The sequence below is a fragment of the Tachypleus tridentatus genome, chromosome 13 (genome assembly GCF_004210375.1).
Source record: "Tachypleus tridentatus isolate NWPU-2018 chromosome 13, ASM421037v1, whole genome shotgun sequence".
In the NCBI taxonomy this organism is placed as follows: domain Eukaryota; kingdom Metazoa; phylum Arthropoda; class Merostomata; order Xiphosura; family Limulidae; genus Tachypleus; species Tachypleus tridentatus.
The window spans coordinates 9,576,678-9,596,263 of record NC_134837.1 but is presented as its reverse complement, the minus strand read 5'-3'; the positions used below and the strand labels follow the sequence as shown (position 1 = coordinate 9,596,263).

General features: G+C 33.7%; 2 non-coding genes across 2 annotated transcripts; both read left to right on the top strand.

Annotated features, from left to right (window-relative positions):
• The first annotated feature begins 1,700 nt into the window (after window positions 1–1,700).
• On the top strand, window positions 1,701–1,772 carry TRNAM-CAU (transfer RNA methionine (anticodon CAU)). The gene has a single exon. It is a non-coding gene; the product is annotated as a tRNA-Met (tRNA).
• Window positions 1,773–4,039: 2,267 nt separating this feature from the next.
• TRNAM-CAU (transfer RNA methionine (anticodon CAU)) lies at window positions 4,040–4,111 on the top strand. The gene has a single exon. It is a non-coding gene; the product is annotated as a tRNA-Met (tRNA).
• The last annotated feature ends 15,475 nt before the right edge of the window (window positions 4,112–19,586 follow it).

Here is a 19,586-nt window from a genome sequence, read left to right as displayed (position 1 = left end):
AATTTCTATACATTTAACGTAGTTTTACAAGAAAATAAAAGCGAAAACTTAAAATGTAAACAAATAGAATCGCAACACTTTCCTCAGTACGACATTATCATTTTTCACAGAAAAATATGTAATAATTTATTACCAATTTTTCGAATTCAGTAGGAAGTTTGAAAACGTCGTTCTTTATGACGTCTCCTGCATTACACGATAACTTCACTCTTAAGTGTTTAATTAAAATTTCACAAATATCGTATATTGTTGACTGTGTATTTACAAACTTACTAAAATTAGAGACCTTTCATGTGACAAGTGTCTACAAAATACATTACGTTCATCAAAAGGGAATAATCAAAACCTTTTTTGTCATTAAACCACTTAAACTCGCCATTTCATCCACCAACAAAACAACACGAGCAAATGAAATTATTCATAATCGGTTAAAATATATAATCGTACGTTTACCGAGAGTTGTAAGACTTTTTTTTAGACACGTCCAAAGTTTCCAAATGACATTTCGTTAATGTCCCAATAGTACACACCTGATTTTTATTTCTTGGTAAACAATAACATCGTCGAATTGTCTCAAAAAGGAAACGAAACGTTTTGAAAACTTGTTATTTGAGAAGTGTCCCATACGTATCTATTTTCACTCTCACATTCGTCACGAAGTTAGAGATCCCTTAAGCTTGAACCAATCTGCACAAAAATTAATTACGTTTTATTCACAAAGCCAAAGGAATAGAGGAATGTGTTATTATACGAGAAATCGTGACGAAATTTCCCGTACCTTTTCACTGTTTTCTTCTGAATCTTTCTGTATAACATCTTTGGTAAGAACAAGTAAGAATAGAAATCAAAGATAAAAAATAAAGGAAAATATATGTTAGTTGCTCCAAAACATCCTAGTTGCATTTCAAATATGAAAGAAGAATAGTTAGCTATATCGTTCGTTAAAAAATAACTGCGTTTCAAAATCAAATTTAAAAATATCGAAAAGGCTATCGACGAAGGTTTATAAATCGTGAACTTGATGTTCTTTTCCTTACGTTTCATCTGTCGCTCTTTCCGTTATCTACTTTATTGTCGTATTATTTGAAAAACAAATCTTCATTCTTTGCTTTTATTCCACTTTGTTTTACTTCTAAACTTTTAATCGACGATATATCAATACTTTCAAGAAAGCATCACATTTCATAAATTTCGGACCTGGCATGACTTTTGACATATTGAAACAAGATATCCGTATAGAATTTTTTCCCTATTTCTTACACATTAATATAATATCATAATATTAAATATCCTTGAAATGTGTGTTTGTCGTTAGTTTCGAAATCGCTTGTAACATACATATCGTTGAATATTAAAAAATCACAGTATCGTAAATTTCGTTTAATGACAAGAATTGGATGTGTAAAAGACTTGAAGTAGCTCAAATAGACGTATAATGGAAAAGCCAAAGTTTTGTCGTTTCGTTATTATGTCAACACTTTTGACCGTTTCTAGGAAATTAAACAACGATGTGAGTAGATGAGCACGAAAATATCCCGTTAGCGATAATTATTTCTGAAGTTATTTCGATACGACACAAAATTTATGAATGAAACAATTTACACATTCGAAAGACGTAGTCGTTAAGGAGAATTAAAATAAATGTTTTACAGCATAAAGTATTTGTTTTATGAACCTTTATAGTAAAAGTAGGAAAACGAAGCAGAGTGGCGCAGTGGGAGCGTGCTGGGCCCATAACCCAGAGGTCCGTGGATCGAAACCACGCTCTGCTACAATGTTTTTCTTTTCACTAGATATTGCAAAGAAAGGCACGTGTTGAAAGCCATAAACTCTCGTCTTGCGGTTTCACATAAAGCTTCTAAATAATTACCCTTTGTTCCACTCCATCGAGAGTTGCTAGTAAAATTTCAAAGTTAGAAGAAATATAAAGAAAACAAGGTGAAAGGAAGAGTTTTTTATTAAAACATACGTACTGCTATACGATAAATGTATAAACTGTTTAGTTTCACCTAGGAACGTTTTTCGCCTTATAGCTGAGTAAGAATAAAGGCTATTAAAATGTCATTTCCACAAAATAGAAGAATCAGAATATTCGAAATTATATTATGATGAAAATAGTGATAAACAACGAAAGTAAGGAATGCGGTAGAATCGTTTAGTTTCAATAATCTAAGTTGGGAATGTGTGAATTACGTTAACTAACTTTCTATGTTTTTCTCTGTGTACGTACAGAATTTACGAATAAAATAAATTCACAATACAAGTTCACTTGTAAATATATTATAAAAGTAACGCTATTTTTATGTTAAACGGCATTCCTCTGGATTATATGGCAATTTCTATACATTTAACGTAGTTTTACAAGAAAATAAAAGCGAAAAACTTAAAATGTAAACAAATAGAATCGCAACACTTTCCTCAGTACGACATTATCATTTTTCACAGAAAAAATATGTAATAATTTATTACCAATTTTCGAATTCAGTAGGAAGTTTGAAAACGTCGTTCTTTATGACGTCTCCTGCATTACACGATAACTTCACTCTTAAGTGTTTAATTAAAATTTCACAAATATCGTATATTGTTGACTGCGTATTTACAAACTTACTAAAAGTTAGAGACCTTTCATGTGAAAGTGTCAACAAAATACATTACGTTCATCTAAAGGGAATAATCAAAACCTTTTTTGTCATTAAACCACTTAAACTCGCCATTTCATCAACCAACAAAACAACACGAGCAAATGAAATTATTCATAATCGGTTAAAAATATATAATCGTACGTTTACCGAGAGTTGTAAGACTTTTTTTTAGACACGTCCAAAGTTTCCAAATGACATTTCGTTAATGTCCCAATAGTACACACTCCGATTTTTATTTCTTGGTAAACAATAACATCGTCGAATTGTCTCAAAAAAGGAAACGAAACGTTTTGAAAACTTGTTATTTGAGAAGTGTCCCATACGTATCTATTTTCACTCTCACATTCGTCACGAAGTTAGAGATCCCTTAAGCTTGAACCAATCTGCACAAAATTAATTACGTTTTATTCACAAAGCCAAAGGAATAGAGGAATGTGTTATTATACGAGAAATCGTGACGAAATTTCCCGTACCTTTTCACTGTTTTCTTCTGAATCTTTCTGTATAACATCTTTGGTAAGAACAAGTAAGAATAGAAATCAAAGATAAAAAATAAAGGAAAATATATGTTAGTTGCTCCAAAACATCCTAGTTGCATTTCAAATATGAAAGAAGAATAGTTAGCTATATCGTTCGTTAAAAAATAACTGCGTTTCAAAATCAAATTTAAAAAATATCGAAAAGGCTATCGACGAAGGTTTATAAATCGTGAACTTGATGTTCTTTTCCTTACGTTTCATCTGTCGCTCCTTCCGTTATCTACTTTATTGTCGTATTATTTGAAAAACAAATCTTCATTCTTTGCTTTTATTCCACTTTGTTTTACTTCTAAACTTTTAATCGACGATATATCAATACTTTCAAGAAAGCATCACATTTCATAAACTTCGGACCTGGTATGTCTTTTGACATATTGAAAAAAGATATCCGTATAGAATTTCTTCCCTATTTCTTACACATTAATATAATATCATAATATTAAATATCCTTGAAATGTGTGTTTGTCGTTAGTTTCGAAATCGCTTGTAACATACATATCATTGAATATTAAAAAAATCACAGTATCGTAAATTTCGTTTAATGACAAGAATTGGATGTGTAAAAGACTTGAAGAAGCTCAAATAGACGTATAATGGAAAAGCCAAAGTTTTGTCGTTTCGTTATTATCTCAACACTTTTGACCGTTTCTAGGAAATTAAACAACGATGTGAGTAGATGAGCACGAAAATATATCGTTAGCGAGAATTATTTCTGAAGTTATTTCGACACGACACAAAATTTATGAATTAAACAATTTACACATTCGAAAGACGTAGTCGTTAAGGAGAATTAAAATAAATGTTTTACAGCATAAAGTATTTCTTTTATGAACCTTTATAGTAAAAGTAGGAAAACGAAGCAGAGTGGCGCAGTGGGAGCGTGCTGGGCCCATAACCCAGAGGTCCGTGGATCGAAACCACGCTCTGCTACAATGTTTTTCTTTTCACTAGATATTGCAAAGAAAGGCACGTGTGTAAAGCCATAAACTCTCGTCTTGCGGTTTCACATAAAGCTTCTAAATAATTACCCTTTGTTCTACTCCATCGAGAGTTGCTAGTAAAATTTCAAAGTTAGAAGAAATATAAAGAAAACAAGGTGAAACGAAGAGGTTTTATTAAAACTTATACGTACTGCTATACGATAAATGTATAAACTGTTTAGTTTCACCTAGGAACGTTTTTCGCCTTATAGCTGAGTAAGAATAAAGGCTATTAAAATGTCATTTCCACAAAATAGAAGAATCAGAATATTCGAAATTATATTATGATGAAAATAGTGATAAACAACGAAAGTAAGGAATGCGGTAGAATCGTTTAGTTTCAATAATCTAAGTTGGGAATGTGTGAATTACGTTAACTAATTTTCTATGTTTTTCTCTGTGTACGTACAGAATTTACGAATAAAATAAATTCACAATACAAGTTCACTTGTAAATATATTATAGAAGTAACGCTATTTTTATGTTAAACGGCATTCCTCTGGATTATATGGCAATTTCTATACATTTAACGTAGTTTTACAAGTAAATAAAAGCGAAAAACTTAAAATGTAAACAAATAGAATCGCAACACTTTCCTCAGTACGACATTATCATTTTTCACAGAAAAAATATGTAATAATTTATTACCAATTTTTCGAATTCAGTAGGAAGTTTGAAAACGTCGTTCTTTATGACGTCTCCTGCATTACACGATAACTTCACTCTTAAGTGTTTAATTAAAAATTTCACAAATATCGTATATTGTTGACTGCGTATTTACAAACTTACTAAAAGTTAGAGACCTTTCATGTGACAAGTGTCTACAAAATACATTACGTTCATCTAAAGGGAATAATCAAAACCTTTTTTGTCATTAAACCACTTAAACTCGCCATTTCATCCACCAACAAAACAACACGAGCAAATGAAATTATTCATAATCGGTTAAAAATATATAATCGTACGTTTACCGAGAGTTGTAAGACTTTTTTTTAGACACGTCCAAAGTTTCCAAATGACATTTCGTTAATGTCCCAATAGTACACACTCCGATTTTTATTTCTTGGTAAACAATAACATCGTCGAATTGTCTCAAAAAAGGAAACGAAACGTTTTGAAAACTTGTTATTTGAGAAGTGTCCCATACGTATCTATTTTCACTCTCACATTCGTCACGAAGTTAGAGATCCCTTAAGCTTGAACCAATCTGCACAAAAATTAATTACGTTTTATTCACAAAGCCAAAGGAATAGAGGAATGTGTTATTATACGAGAAATCGTGACGAAATTTCCCGTACCTTTTCACTGTTTTCTTCTGAATCTTTCTGTATAACATCTTTGGTAAGAACAAGTAAGAATAGAAATCAAAGATAAAAAATAAAGGAAAATATATGTTAGTTGCTCCAAAACATCCTAGTTGCATTTCAAATATGAAAGAAGAATAGTTAGCTATATCGTTCGTTAAAAAATAACTGCGTTTCAAAATCAAATTTAAAAATATCGAAAAGGCTATCGACGAAGGTTTATAAATCGTGAACTTGATGTTCTTTTCCTTACGTTTCATCTGTCGCTCTTTCCGTTATCTACTTTATTGTCGTATTATTTGAAAAACAAATCTTCATTCTTTGCTTTTATTCCACTTTGTTTTACTTCTAAACTTTTAATCGACGATATATCAATACTTTCAAGAAAGCATCACATTTCATAAACTTCGGACCTGGTATGTCTTTTGACATATTGAAACAAGATATCCGTATAGAATTTTTTCCCTATTTCTTACACATTAATATAATATCATAATATTAAATATCCTTGAAATGTGTGTTTGTCGTTAGTTTCGAAATCGCTTGTAACATACATATCGTTGAATATTAAAAAATCACAGTATCGTAAATTTCGTTTAATGACAAGAATTGGATGTGTAAAAGACTTGAAGTAGCTCAAATAGACGTATAATGGGAAAGCCAAAGTTTTGTCGTTTCGTTATTGTGTCAACACTTTTGACCGTTTCTAGGAAATTAAACAACGATGTGAGTAGATGAGCACGAAAATATCCCGTTAGCGATAATTATTTCTGAAGTTATTTCGATACGACACAAAATTTATAAATGAAAATATTTACACATTCGAAAGACGTAGTCGTTAAGGAGAATTAAAATAAATGTTTTACAGCATAAAGTATTTGTTTTATGAACCTTGATAGTAACAGTAGGAAAACGAAGCAGAGTGTCGCAGTGGGAGCGTGCTGGTCCCATAACCCAGAGGTCCGTGGATCGAAACCACGCTCTGCTACAATGTTTTTCTTTTCACTAGATATCGCAAAGAAAAACACGTGTGTAAAGCCATAAACTCTCGTCTTGCGGTTTCACATAAAGCTTCTAAATAATTACCCTTTGTTCCACTCCATCGAGAGTTGCTAGTAAAATTTCAAAGTTAGAAGAAATATAAAGAAAACAAGGTGAAACGAAGAGGTTTTTATTAAAACTTATACGTACTGCTATACGATAAATGTATAAACTGTTTAGTTTCACCTAGGAACGTTTTTCGCCTTATAGCTGAGTAAGAATAAAGGCTATTAAAATGTCATTTCCACAAAATAGAAGAATCAGAATATTCGAAATTATATTATGATGAAAATAGTGATAAACAACGAAAGTAAGGAATGCGGTAGAATCGTTTAGTTTCAATAATCTAAGTTGGGAATGTGTGAATTACGTTAACTAACTTTCTATGTTTTCTCTGTGTACGTACAGAATTTACGAATAAAATAAATTCACAATACAAGTTCACTTGTAAATATATTATAGAAGTAACGCTATTTTTATGTTAAACGGCATTCCTCTGGATTATATGGCAATTTCTATACATTTCACGTAGTTTTACAAGTAAATAAAAGCGAAAAACTTAAAAAGTAAACAAATAGAATCGCAACACTTTCCTCAGTACGACATTATCATTTTCACAGAAAAAATATGTAATAATTTATTACCAATTTTTCGAATTCAGTAGGAAGTTTGAAAACGTCGTTCTTTATGACGTCTCCTGCATTACACGATAACTTCACTCTTAAGTGTTTAATTAAAATTTCACAAATATCGTATATTGTTGACTGTGTATTTACAAACTTACTAAAATTAGAGACCTTTCATGTGACAAGTGTCTACAAAATACATTACGTTCATCAAAAGGGAATAATCAAAACCTTTTTTGTCATTAAACCACTTAAACTCGCCATTTCATCCACCAACAAAACAACACGAGCAAATGAAATTATTCATAATCGGTTAAAATATATAATCGTACGTTTACCGAGAGTTGTAAGACTTTTTTTAGACACGTCCAAAGTTTCCAAATGACATTTCGTTAATGTCCCAATAGTACACACTCCGATTTTTATTTCTTGGTAAACAATAACATCGTCGAATTGTCTCAAAAAGGAAACGAAACGTTTTGAAAACTTGTTATTTGAGAAGTGTCCCATACGTATCTATTTTCACTCTCACATTCGTCACGAAGTTAGAGATCCCTTAAGCTTGAACCAATCTGCACAAAAATTAATTACGTTTTATTCACAAAGCCAAAGGAATAGAGGAATGTGTTATTATACGAGAAATCGTGACGAAATTTCCCGTACCTTTTCACTGTTTTCTTCTGAATCTTTCTGTATAACATCTTTGGTAAGAACAAGTAAGAATAGAAATCAAAGATAAAAAATAAAGGAAAATATATGTTAGTTGCTCCAAAACATCCTAGTTGCATTTCAAATATGAAAGAAGAATAGTTAGCTATATCGTTCGTTAAAAAATAACTGCGTTTCAAAATCAAATTTAAAAATATCGAAAAGGCTATCGACGAAGGTTTATAAATCGTGAACTTGATGTTCTTTTCCTTACGTTTCATCTGTCGCTCTTTCCGTTATCTACTTTATTGTCGTATTATTTGAAAAACAAATCTTCATTCTTTGCTTTTATTCCACTTTGTTTTACTTCTAAACTTTTAATCGACGATATATCAATACTTTCAAGAAAGCATCACATTTCATAAATTTCGGACCTGGCATGACTTTTGACATATTGAAACAAGATATCCGTATAGAATTTTTTCCCTATTTCTTACACATTAATATAATATCATAATATTAAATATCCTTGAAATGTGTGTTTGCCGTTAGTTTCGAAATCGCTTGTAACATACATATCGTTGAATATTAAAAAATCACAGTATCGTAAATTTCGTTTAATGACAAGAATTGGATGTGTAAAAGACTTGAAGTAGCTCAAATAGACGTATAATGGGAAAGCCAAAGTTTTGTCGTTTCGTTATTGTGTCAACACTTTTGACCGTTTCTAGGAAATTAAACAACGATGTGAGTAGATGAGCACGAAAATATCCCGTTAGCGATAATTATTTCTGAAGTTATTTCGATACGACACAAAATTTATAAATGAAAATATTTACACATTCGAAAGACGTAGTCGTTAAGGAGAATTAAAATAAATGTTTTACAGCATAAAGTATTTGTTTTATGAACCTTGATAGTAAAAGTAGGAAAACGAAGCAGAGTGTCGCAGTGGGAGCGTGCTGGTCCCATAACCCAGAGGTCCGTGGATCGAAACCACGCTCTGCTACAATGTTTTTCTTTTCACTAGATATCGCAAAGAAAAACACGTGTGTAAAGCCATAAACTCTCGTCTTGCGGTTTCACATAAAGCTTCTTAATAATTACCCTTTGTTCCACTCCATCGAGAGTTGCTAGTAAAATTTCAAAGTTAGAAGAAATATAAAGAAAACAAGGTGAAACGAAGAGGTTTTTATTAAAACTTATACGTACTCCTATACGATAAATGTATAAACTGTTTAGTTTCACCTAGGAACGTTTTTCGCCTTATAGCTGAGTAAGAATAAAGGCTATTAAAATGTCATTTCTACAAAATATAAGAATCAGAATATTCGAAATTATATTATTATGAAAATAGTGATAAACAACGAAAGTAAGGAATGCGGTAGAATCGTTTAGTTTCAATAATCTAAGTTGGGAATGTGTGAATTACGTTAACTAATTTTCTATGTTTTTCTCTGTGTACGTACAGAATTTACGAATAAAATAAATTCACAATACAAGTTCACTTGTAAATATATTATAGAAGTACCGCTATTTTTATGTTAAACGGCATTCCTCTGGATTATATGGCAATTTCTAAACATTTGACGTAGTTTTACAAGTAAATAAAAGCGAAAAACGTAAAAAGTAAACAAATAGAATCGCAACACTTTCCTCAGTACGACATTATCATTTTTCACAGAAAAAATATGTAATAATTTATTACCAATTTTTCGAATTCAGTAGGAAGTTTGAAAACGTCGTTCTTTATGACGTCTCCTGCATTTCACGATAACTTCACTCTTAAGTGTTTAATTAAAAAATTCACAAATATCGTATATTGTTGACTGTGTATTTACAAACTTACTAAAAATTAGAGACCTTTCATGTGACAAGTGTCTACAAAATACATTACGTTCATCAAAAGGGAATAATCAAAACCTTTTTTGTCATTAAACCACTTAAACTCGCCATTTCATCCACCAACAAAACAACACGAGCAAATGAAATTATTCATAATCAGTTAAAAATATATAATCGTACGTTTACCGAGAGTTGTAAGACTTTTTTAGACACGTCCAAAGTTTCCAAATGACATTTCGTTAATGTCCCAATAGTACACATTCCGATTTTATTTCTTGGAGGCCTGGAATGGCCTTGCGCGTAAGGCTTGCGACTCGTAATCCGAGGGTCGCGGATTCGCGCCCGCGTCATGCCAAAACATGCTCGCCCTCCCAGGCGTGGGGGCGTTATAATGTGACGGTCAATCCCACTACAAGAGTAGCCCAAGAGTTGTCGGTGGGTGGTGATGACTAGCTGCCTTCTTTCTAGTCTTACATTGCTAAATTAGGGACGGCTAGCACAGATAGCCCTCGAGTGGTTTTGTGCAAAATTCCAAAAACCAAAACCAAACCATTATTTCTTGGTAAACAATAATATCATCGAATTGTCTCAAAAGGAAACGAAACGTTTTGAAAACTTGTTATTTGAGTCGTGTGCCAAACGTATCTATTTTCAGTTTGACATTCAACACGAAGTTATAGATTCCTTAAGCTTGAACCAATCTGCACAAATTTAATTACGTTTTATTCACAAAGCCATAGGAATAGAGGAATGTGTTATTATTCAAGAAATCGTAACGAAATTTCTCGTACCTTTTCACTGTTTTCTTCTGAATCATTCTATCTAACAGCTTTGGATAACCTATCTTTGTATATGTTGTATCAACTTTATTGCATAAGAATATTTTGCATCAAATATTAAATTCTCTATGTTCATTATTAGTTTTTGAAGTTGTAACGTTTAAAAGATTTTTTTTTACCTAGAAAGAAAGCAGTGACTTTTACTTCTCTTAAATAATTCAGTTCTGTGGCGCTGTTACCGGACTGTCATTATTAAATTTTTTTGTTAAATTATACGAAAGGTTTGTTACTCATGGAGAAGTTTTGAATTGGTTGCTTTGGATATTGGAAAACAGTTGTGTGAAATCCCACTAATAGTAGTTGGTCTTTCTGCTGTCAATGTGAAGCGTACGGTTATTTGTTGTATTGTGTGGGAATTTAAAAAAAAAAATTAAAATATTGTCCTCCAAAGCTGTTTTGATTTTGGTAAACAATTTCAACCCATTGCACTGGTTGCCTAAGTATTCGTCTCTTCACAAGGAAAATATAGTCCTCGGAGGGGCAGATAAAAATAGGTAAAGGTTTAGGTAAGTTATTTTCACTGTTTTCTCTTTCTTGTTCTATAGTCTTAGAGAGATGGCTCAATCAAAGGAGTTACAAGAGTGAAAAGTTAGATTTCGATATTTGCGGTGTTAGATTATTGTGTAGCTTTGTTCTTGGCAAAAAAAAAAAAGTTGCTCTTTTGACAACAAGTTTCTGAGAACTTTGTTAGAGCGGTAATACAGCTCGTAGTAACAAGCGTAATCATATACTTTAATTAATCAACATTCTTGTCGCTAACTGCAAATTTGATTAAAAGAAAAAAAATTGCTACTTAAGAATAAATTGTTGTTCTTCGTTCTAACTTATTTAGTTTGAATTGTTTTATAGCACCTGTACATTATTACGTAATTTAATTTTCAGTTAATAAAGCATATTTTCGACTGAATTGAGAATTAACTTGCATGCGATTATTTTATCTGTATTAATATATCTGTGTGTGTGTTTACAGGTTTAATTTTCACAGTAATGTCATATTAAATTCATTGCTGAGTTTGAAGGTCGCAATTATTCAATATTAAAATTATATAAATGAAAGATTTTACAGTCTGGACTGTTTGAAAAATCTTGCTTGAAGTTTCTCTTAGGTGGCAGCACAGTCATTAAAACAAAAAATGCATTTAAAAAAAAAAACAATTTGCTCATCACATGGAGAAAATTCTAAAAATAATTTCTGTAAAATGTTTTAAAAGATTATTTTGTGCTTTATAAAATAATATTGTAATTTTTTTATACCGATGTATACTGACGTTATATGAATAGATTGCGAAAAGGAAAATGTTTTAAGAATGAACTGATTTTAGGCGTAGCACTAAACATTCTATACAATGTTTTTATGTTTTTATATGGTTCAATCTGCATTTTTTTATTTAAAGCTTGAGTCTTCTGAAATGTTAAACGCTTTATGCTCTTAAACATTGAAAAGTTTACCAAATTCTTAATGTTATACTTGACCACTAGACGGCACTAGTAACATATGTTAAACTTGAAGTGACTTTTAACCCATTTTAATGTTCTATATATTCTTATTTAAAAATATAAACTTTAAAGTCGTGTTTGTGTTATTGCTACCAAAAGTAGAAGTTTTGTGTAAATGAGATTATTTTCGTAGCGCTGTAACTAATTAACTTATAAATATAATTAAATATAACAAAGATGGATTAAAATATCAAATTTATTTTCTCATGTAATTTGGTTTGTTAGGACACGATTTGAATATGACACGAGCATAATCTGTTGAGTATCATTAGTTACTATGTGTATTTTGGTGGTATATTGGTTAGCGTTTAGCGATAAAGTAGTAAAGTATTTTGATTTATTATATTGTGAAGTGCCAGTAGTAAAGGATACGACTTTGATCAGTTTTTTTGAGCTTGATGGCGTAATGTCCGGCATTACATTTTCTGTCGATTCGCTCGTAACTAATAAATAGTCCTATTGTTTAACGTCTAGATTTTATTCACTCTAACAGTCAGTTGAAACTATTTCGTATAACCTATAATTGTTTATGGTTCATAAAGATATTTTGTGTTACGGCACATAAAAATTCCTTTAGTATTAGATATTAATTAAATTGGGTCAGTTTAATAACTTGTACCTTGTTGGTAATGTCTCGTAGTTATTTAGTGAAAGGGGCAGAGGTAAGTTTACGTACATAGAGTCTCAAAATCATGGGTTCATTATTCTGCTGTGGGCGGTAAACATGAGCAATTAATCCTAATAAAACAATTTTAGGTGAGAAAATTATCTTCATGTATGTATGTTGAAGAATTAGGAAAAGTATTGTCAACTTTTGTCGTTTGGCATGGTGAAATATTAGTTTGAATTTGAACGTTTTTACTGTTTTTGTTCTGTAAGTAGAAGTACATTACATAACTGTAGTCGTTGCTTAATGTAATTTCATGCATTTAATTAATATTATCAAACGTAATAATTTATAATTCAAAAATAACCTCTATTTGAGTATTTTTCAGGATACTATTATTAATTCTGTTCAAAATGCGCTGTGAGGAAATAACGTGAGATTAAGGAATTACGAACGTAACTACATAATCTTGTTTTAATAACGATAATTTAGAAACTTTGTTTGTACAAAAAGAACATTTGTTGAAACATTTGTGTTCCGATCGTGAAGCTTGGATGTGTTAATGTAGGTTGAACAATCGCCAAGTTCTTTGTGTTGTTGTTTTTTAAAAAAGGGATGACGTTTCGTTGTAAACTGTCCGATTTGATAAATAGCGCTAGCTCGAAACGTTATCCTTTAAAAAAAACTAAATCTTGGTAGTTCTTCAACATAAATTATGATATCATTGTCGCCCATGCGGTTTTAACTACTTGCTTCTTTATATAAATGTAGGCAGTGTTTTTGACAACAAAATGTTTTGTTTAAGGTGGTTTTGACTGAATTATTTTAATATTTGTTACTAGTCTGAGAAGAATATCATTCGTATTCCTTTGCGTTTGAAGTAGGTTACATACGTGCAGCAAACTTGATAAAACAGTAGTTTATATTCATTAATGTTCTGTATAAAGTGAACAAGAACTGGTAAATATAGCTTGTTAATTCCGTTCTTGATAAAAAACAAAACCTGTTTGTTTGGGGAAAATAATTGATGGAGTACAGTTTAGTAACACGATAACTTAGGCCTTGAACAGATTCAAAAAGATAATGCAATATCCGCTAACGAAAATAATTTAAAAAATAAAACGGTATATAAGGGAACTTTGGTAGTTAACAATGCTGCATTACTGATGGCTTGTACCGTGCTCTACATGAAATGTCAAGTTTGCAGAAAAGTGGAAATTCCGCCATCTTTAAAATGTGCGAGTTTTCTTGCGTCGAAAATTTCTTCGAATAGTATTTACATTTCAGACTTAGTTCGATTGCAGTGAAGTTGCGTTTAACTAATAAAATCTTTGTGTAAGTGAAGCTGATATAGTGTTTTTAATATTTTTATTGGAAACGTTCAAAGTAAAATTTAGTACATGAATGTGGTGATGTGGCGAAACATTTGTGAATGAGAATATGTATAAACTAATAAAGCTTTTGTTAAATACTAGGTGGCAGAGCTGCATCAATCTGGTCAGTAAAGAATAAAAAAATATATATATACTTAAACAAACTTGTAAATTCTTGATAGTTTGCTTGGATACTTTTGCCAAGAAATTTATGCGTAATTTTTTATTATTTTGTTTGAAAATCATTGCAATACTTTTATAAATGTAATTGAAACTGATTATTTGACATGATGTTTGTATTGAAATATTTGTTTTATTTCTCTTTCAATGGGTATCGTGACCCGTCATTATCTCTTACTCAAAAATTAAGTGATTTATTATAAAGAATTTCTGTACCTACTAAATGGAAGATTTGTAGCTTATTCCTGTGTACACTAAATGTCAATAAAACCGCATTTTATATGCTTTGCCTACTTTCAATTTTCAGTTGGAATTCATTTTAAAATCGCATGCTACATTGAGGTGTGTGTGGTCAGTGGGTACAGCAGATGTTCTGAACAAATAATCGCTAGGATGTCTCAAGACTAACATTATTGTTATGAGCACTCAAGTCCACCAAACTGGATGGTCATGTCCTTCAATAAGTGCTGTTTCCATCTTTTGCTGCTTCTCATACTGGCTACCAGATGTCTGCTGAAGTATTGGAGAATTCCTTGACTTTTGTTCTGCAATGTCTGAATCAACTGTTGTCTGTTCTGAGATAACTACTGGATATTATCGAGTACCAGACGTCTCAACCGATGTTGGAGAATCCCCTGACACTTGTTCTCTGCAATGTCGGGATCAACTGGCCTGATCTGTGATAACTTCTGGAGACATTGCAGCTTCGCTCATCCTATACATGTTCAGTGAGGTCGAGTGAGTATGGCGACCATGGCATTACGTCAATATATTCATCCTGAAAATTTCTCAACTTGGATTCCTGTATGTGGTGAGGGGACCTCCTATGAAAGGTTCTGTTCTTTCAGTTTACCTTCTCTGGATTCTAAACATCCACCTATGTGTTGGCCGTGCATGGTTACACGTAAAGGGGAAGAGAGGATCTTGGTGATTGAGGGTTCCAACCCTAATACACCACTTTGGCTTCGAATTCCTATAGACAGGAAGGCGGCCTTTGGGTCAATTGGCTAAACCACTTGGGCTTAAGTCAACCAAGTACCAGTGTTTGGATGTTCTCAACAGGTGTTATGAAAATTGTATCTGATGCTGGTGTTTGGGTGTAAGTGTTCACGAAACCCTGGTATTGCTGCAGTGTCCTTATTCGGCATTGTAGTGGAAGCCATCGTAACTCCATGGTGGGTGAGGTTAGTGTGTGCCAAAACAAACCATAGGTAAACAATAATGACTTAAAGATTTTGAGCAGCAATCTTCAACATCTGTAACACCTGTATCTCATTTTCGTATACCTGCATTCTCTTTCAAACAAATCTTTCAGGTAAATGTTTCCTTTTTTATTCAGAAAAGACTAGAGGGACTTTCTGGATCTCCAAAATCAGTTATAAAGCTTTGCTCTGGTGACATATTGGTGGAAACATCCACATCTAAACACAGTGAATTCCTTTTATATTCAAAGGCGATTCGGGATATGCCCATTAAGGTTACGTTCCATGCTACCTTGAATTCGTCACGAGGAATTATTCTTGGGGATTTGAAGAACATCTCCGAGTCAGAGATTCATGCTGTTTCTTCACCCAAGGAGATTCTGCAGTGAGGCATATCTCCACTTGCAAAGATGGAATTATAATGCTTACCAATGTTCTCATTTTAACATTTACATCACTGCATCCACCTGCCATCATCAAGTAGGTTATCTTAATTGCAAGATATGGCCATACATTCCAAACCCTCAGATGTTTCTGGTGTCAGTGGTTTGGTCATTCAAAGACATCATGTCATGGATCTTTGACATGTGCTCATTGCGGCGGTAAGGACTGCAATGTCTATGAATGTGAAATGGACCCTCATTACGTCAGTTGCAATGGCTCTCACCAATCCTACTTTCGTTCTTACCCTAAATGGTTGGAAGAAAGAGGTGCAGTGTTTGAAAATGATTTAAAACATTACTTATCTTGGCTCAGCATGGCCAGGTTGGTTAAGGCGTTCGACTCGTAATCTGAGGGTCATGGATTCGAATCCCAGTCGCACCAAACATGCTGACCTCTGCAGTCGTGTGGGCGTTATAATCTGACGGTCAATCCCACTATTCGTTGGTAAAGAGTAGCCCAAGTGTTGGCAGTGGGTGATGGTGACACTGCTAAATTATGGATGGCTAGCGCAGATAGCCCTTTAGTAACTTTGCATGAAATTCAAAAACAAACAATACTTACCCTGAATCTCGAAAGTTACTGTCTACCACTTCATGTGGGAGAACAGATAGAACTCTCTGTGCATCTAAAAGAATTATTATTAAACCATATGAAAAGTCTTTTGACCTCTCTGGTTAAAAGTTGATGAATCAATATCAACATCCATTGCTGTCCCTAAAATTCATTCCAGCAAACCCCAAGATCCACTTTGGTTCTGAGAACAGGCATTTCCTCAAGTACATGCAAAATGATTATTTGTTCATATTCTCAGTCATTGGAATCCTCTTCCAATGACAAATACATGTTTAGTTAACTCAGGGCAGTATCCATTGAGGTTGACAAACGTCTCTCAAATAGAGAACAGAGATGTGGTCGAAAATAGAAGGGTTCTCCACACAATTTGCCTTCACATAAATAAAAATGACCATCTTGATACAATCGAACTGTCAAAATTTACATTCTAATCTGGATGATATCAAAGAACTGATTGCTTCCTACCATCTTGTATGCCTTTTTTCAGGAAACATTTCTGAAACATATTGACAGAGTCATATTTCTGCACTTTTCTTTGTACAGAAATAATAGGTTCTGTGATGGAGGAGGGTGGCACTGTTGGTTGATCAACATGTGTGCAACCTGTCTTTGCCACTCGACATACCCATGAAAACCATAGCCATCTGTGTTTCCTTTGGTCATACCATCACTATTCTCTCTTCCTGTCTCCTGAAGAGACTTATAATCAATCAGACATTGATGGTCTCCTTGAAAAGTTGCCATCTCTCTTTTTAATCCTGGGGTACTTTAATGGACATAATCCCCTCTGGAGAGGTACTGATATTGATGGGAGGGATCGCTTCGTAGAGCTAATGCTCTCAGGTCACAATCTTTCTCTTTTCAATACTGGTTCTTATATTTATTTTCATGCACCTAGTCGGTCCTTTAGTGCTGTTGATCTCACTTCATTATTCTTCCACTTTTCATGGAGGGTTGACAATACCCACGAAGCAGTGATAATTTTTCTTTACTTTTGCGAGAAACTGGTCGTGGTCAATGCCACCCGACCCGTGTGACCTTGTGAAAGGTGTATCGAGTCAAATAGCCACCTTTCACTGCTCTTGCAGAACGTGATCATGCCATTTTCTGTAAGCAAGCAATAGACGATTGCATGGCCGCAGTGACTGGCTGTATTATACAGACAACTCCTCAATGTATTCCAAAAACCTAGAATACGTTTTCCACACTATCCTTGTCTGTGATGGAATCCTGCCAGCCACATGACACAGTAGATTGAAAAGCAGGTCTGGAATACTTTTTGTAGGCATCCTGCACGCTCAAACTGCATCGCTTTCCAGCAGGCCCATGCACATGCTCGGGGATAAGATGTCAATGTCAGAAGGAATCGTGGATTAAGTTCACAACCAGCATGTCTTCTTCTACCACCAGTTCCAAAGTATTGTGGGACATGATTCTAGTGAAGCAGCTGATGCCCAAAGCATCACTGATACTTTAAGTGAAAACTTTTGCCGGGTATCTAGCAATTTTGCTTCATCCTCCACCTTCTTAACCATCAAGACTTGGGCAGAGTGATCACCTTTTTCCTTTCGGAGTTGATTGTCTCTGTGATTATAATCGCCACTTTACACTGGTGGAACTCGAACTGGCCCTTCGTTGGTCTGGCAATACATTGATCGGACCTGATGTACACTATGAGATGCTGGACCATCTATTTTCTGCTTTTCTTGCTATTTTGATTGATTCTAACCGAATCTAGCAGGAGAATGTTTTCCTGATGCCTGGCATCAGGCTATTGTCCCATCTTTTTCTAAGCCTATTAAGGATGCCAAAATTCCTTTAAACTACCATCTAATCGCTTTGGCTAGCTGTCTCTGTAAGATCTCAGGAGAATGGTCAATGCTTGTCTTGTTTGGTTCTTTGAATTAACCTCCTCTTACCCACTCAGCGTGGGTTCCAACGACAGTGCTCCATCATAGACCACCTGAATTGACAAGAAACATCAATCAGAGAAGCCTTTCTCAAATGACAACATCTTTTATCAATATTCTTCGACCTTGAAAAAGCTTATGATACTACATGGAGGTTTTGCGACATCCCCATTTATATGGGTTGCATGGTCATTTGCCCATTTTATTAATTTTCTAATTAACAGGAACTTGGAGACCCTTAGGGCTGTGTTTTAGTGTCACACTGTTGACTCTAAGGATTAATGCCATCACTGAGCAACTCCTTCTTACTATTGCACATGTGTTCTTCGTCAAAATGAGGTATATCAAGCGGCAGCTACAGGCTGCCCTCAATTCTTCAGTGAAGTGGTCCACAGCAAACTGTTTTATTGTACTCTCTCTTCTCTTTAAAACCATTTGCATGCACTATTGCTACCAATGTGGTATTCACCCTGACCTTGAACTTTGTCTTGGTGAAGTTGTGCTACCTGTGGTTCCTGAGACAAAGTTCTTGCAGCTGACCTTTATACCACACATCAAATAGCTATGAGTGAAATGTCCAAGAGCACTGAACATCCTCCATGCCCTCTCTTCTGCCACTTGGGGAGTAGGTCAATGTTCTTTGCTAAGGATATATTGTGCTCTTATTTGATCAAAACTAGACTATGGGTCACTGGCTCTGACTATGGCTGTGCCAGGATCTCAACATTGAAGATGCTTGACACCATTCATCATCAGGGACTTTGGCTCTGCAACAGGGCTTTCTGCACTTCCCCAGTGAAAAGCTTGTACAGTCTCATGAACCTCTTTTACACCTCCACCATTTGCATCTGTCTTTACTGAATGCTTCAAAACTCTGATCGTTACCACAGCATCTCACCTGGGGTTATATTTTCCTTCCTTGGTGGGCCATGCATTTTCAGCACAGATAATCTGCAATTGTTTCTTTTGGTCTTCGTATCCAGATGATTTTGGATGACTTGGGTTTGTCCTTGGACTTCATTGCTATATCCACTGGCTAGCCCATCCCACCATGGCTTATTACAATCCCCAAATGAGAAAGACAGATACTCCCTATGAAGTATTAAGAATGTAGTGTTTAAAAATTTAATAGGCTTAATATAATCACTCTTTGCTGTCTTGTAAAAAGCATACATACAGTAATAATTGCAAGTTATGGTTTAGCAAGATTGGTGCCAGCCCCTGAGAAGTTTGTGAGTTTTATTTAATGAAAACGGAAGCGAAAGACATATAAGTGATGACAATCTGTAAGGATATGTTATTACTAAAAACGTTTGGAACATTCGAATAGTGATGT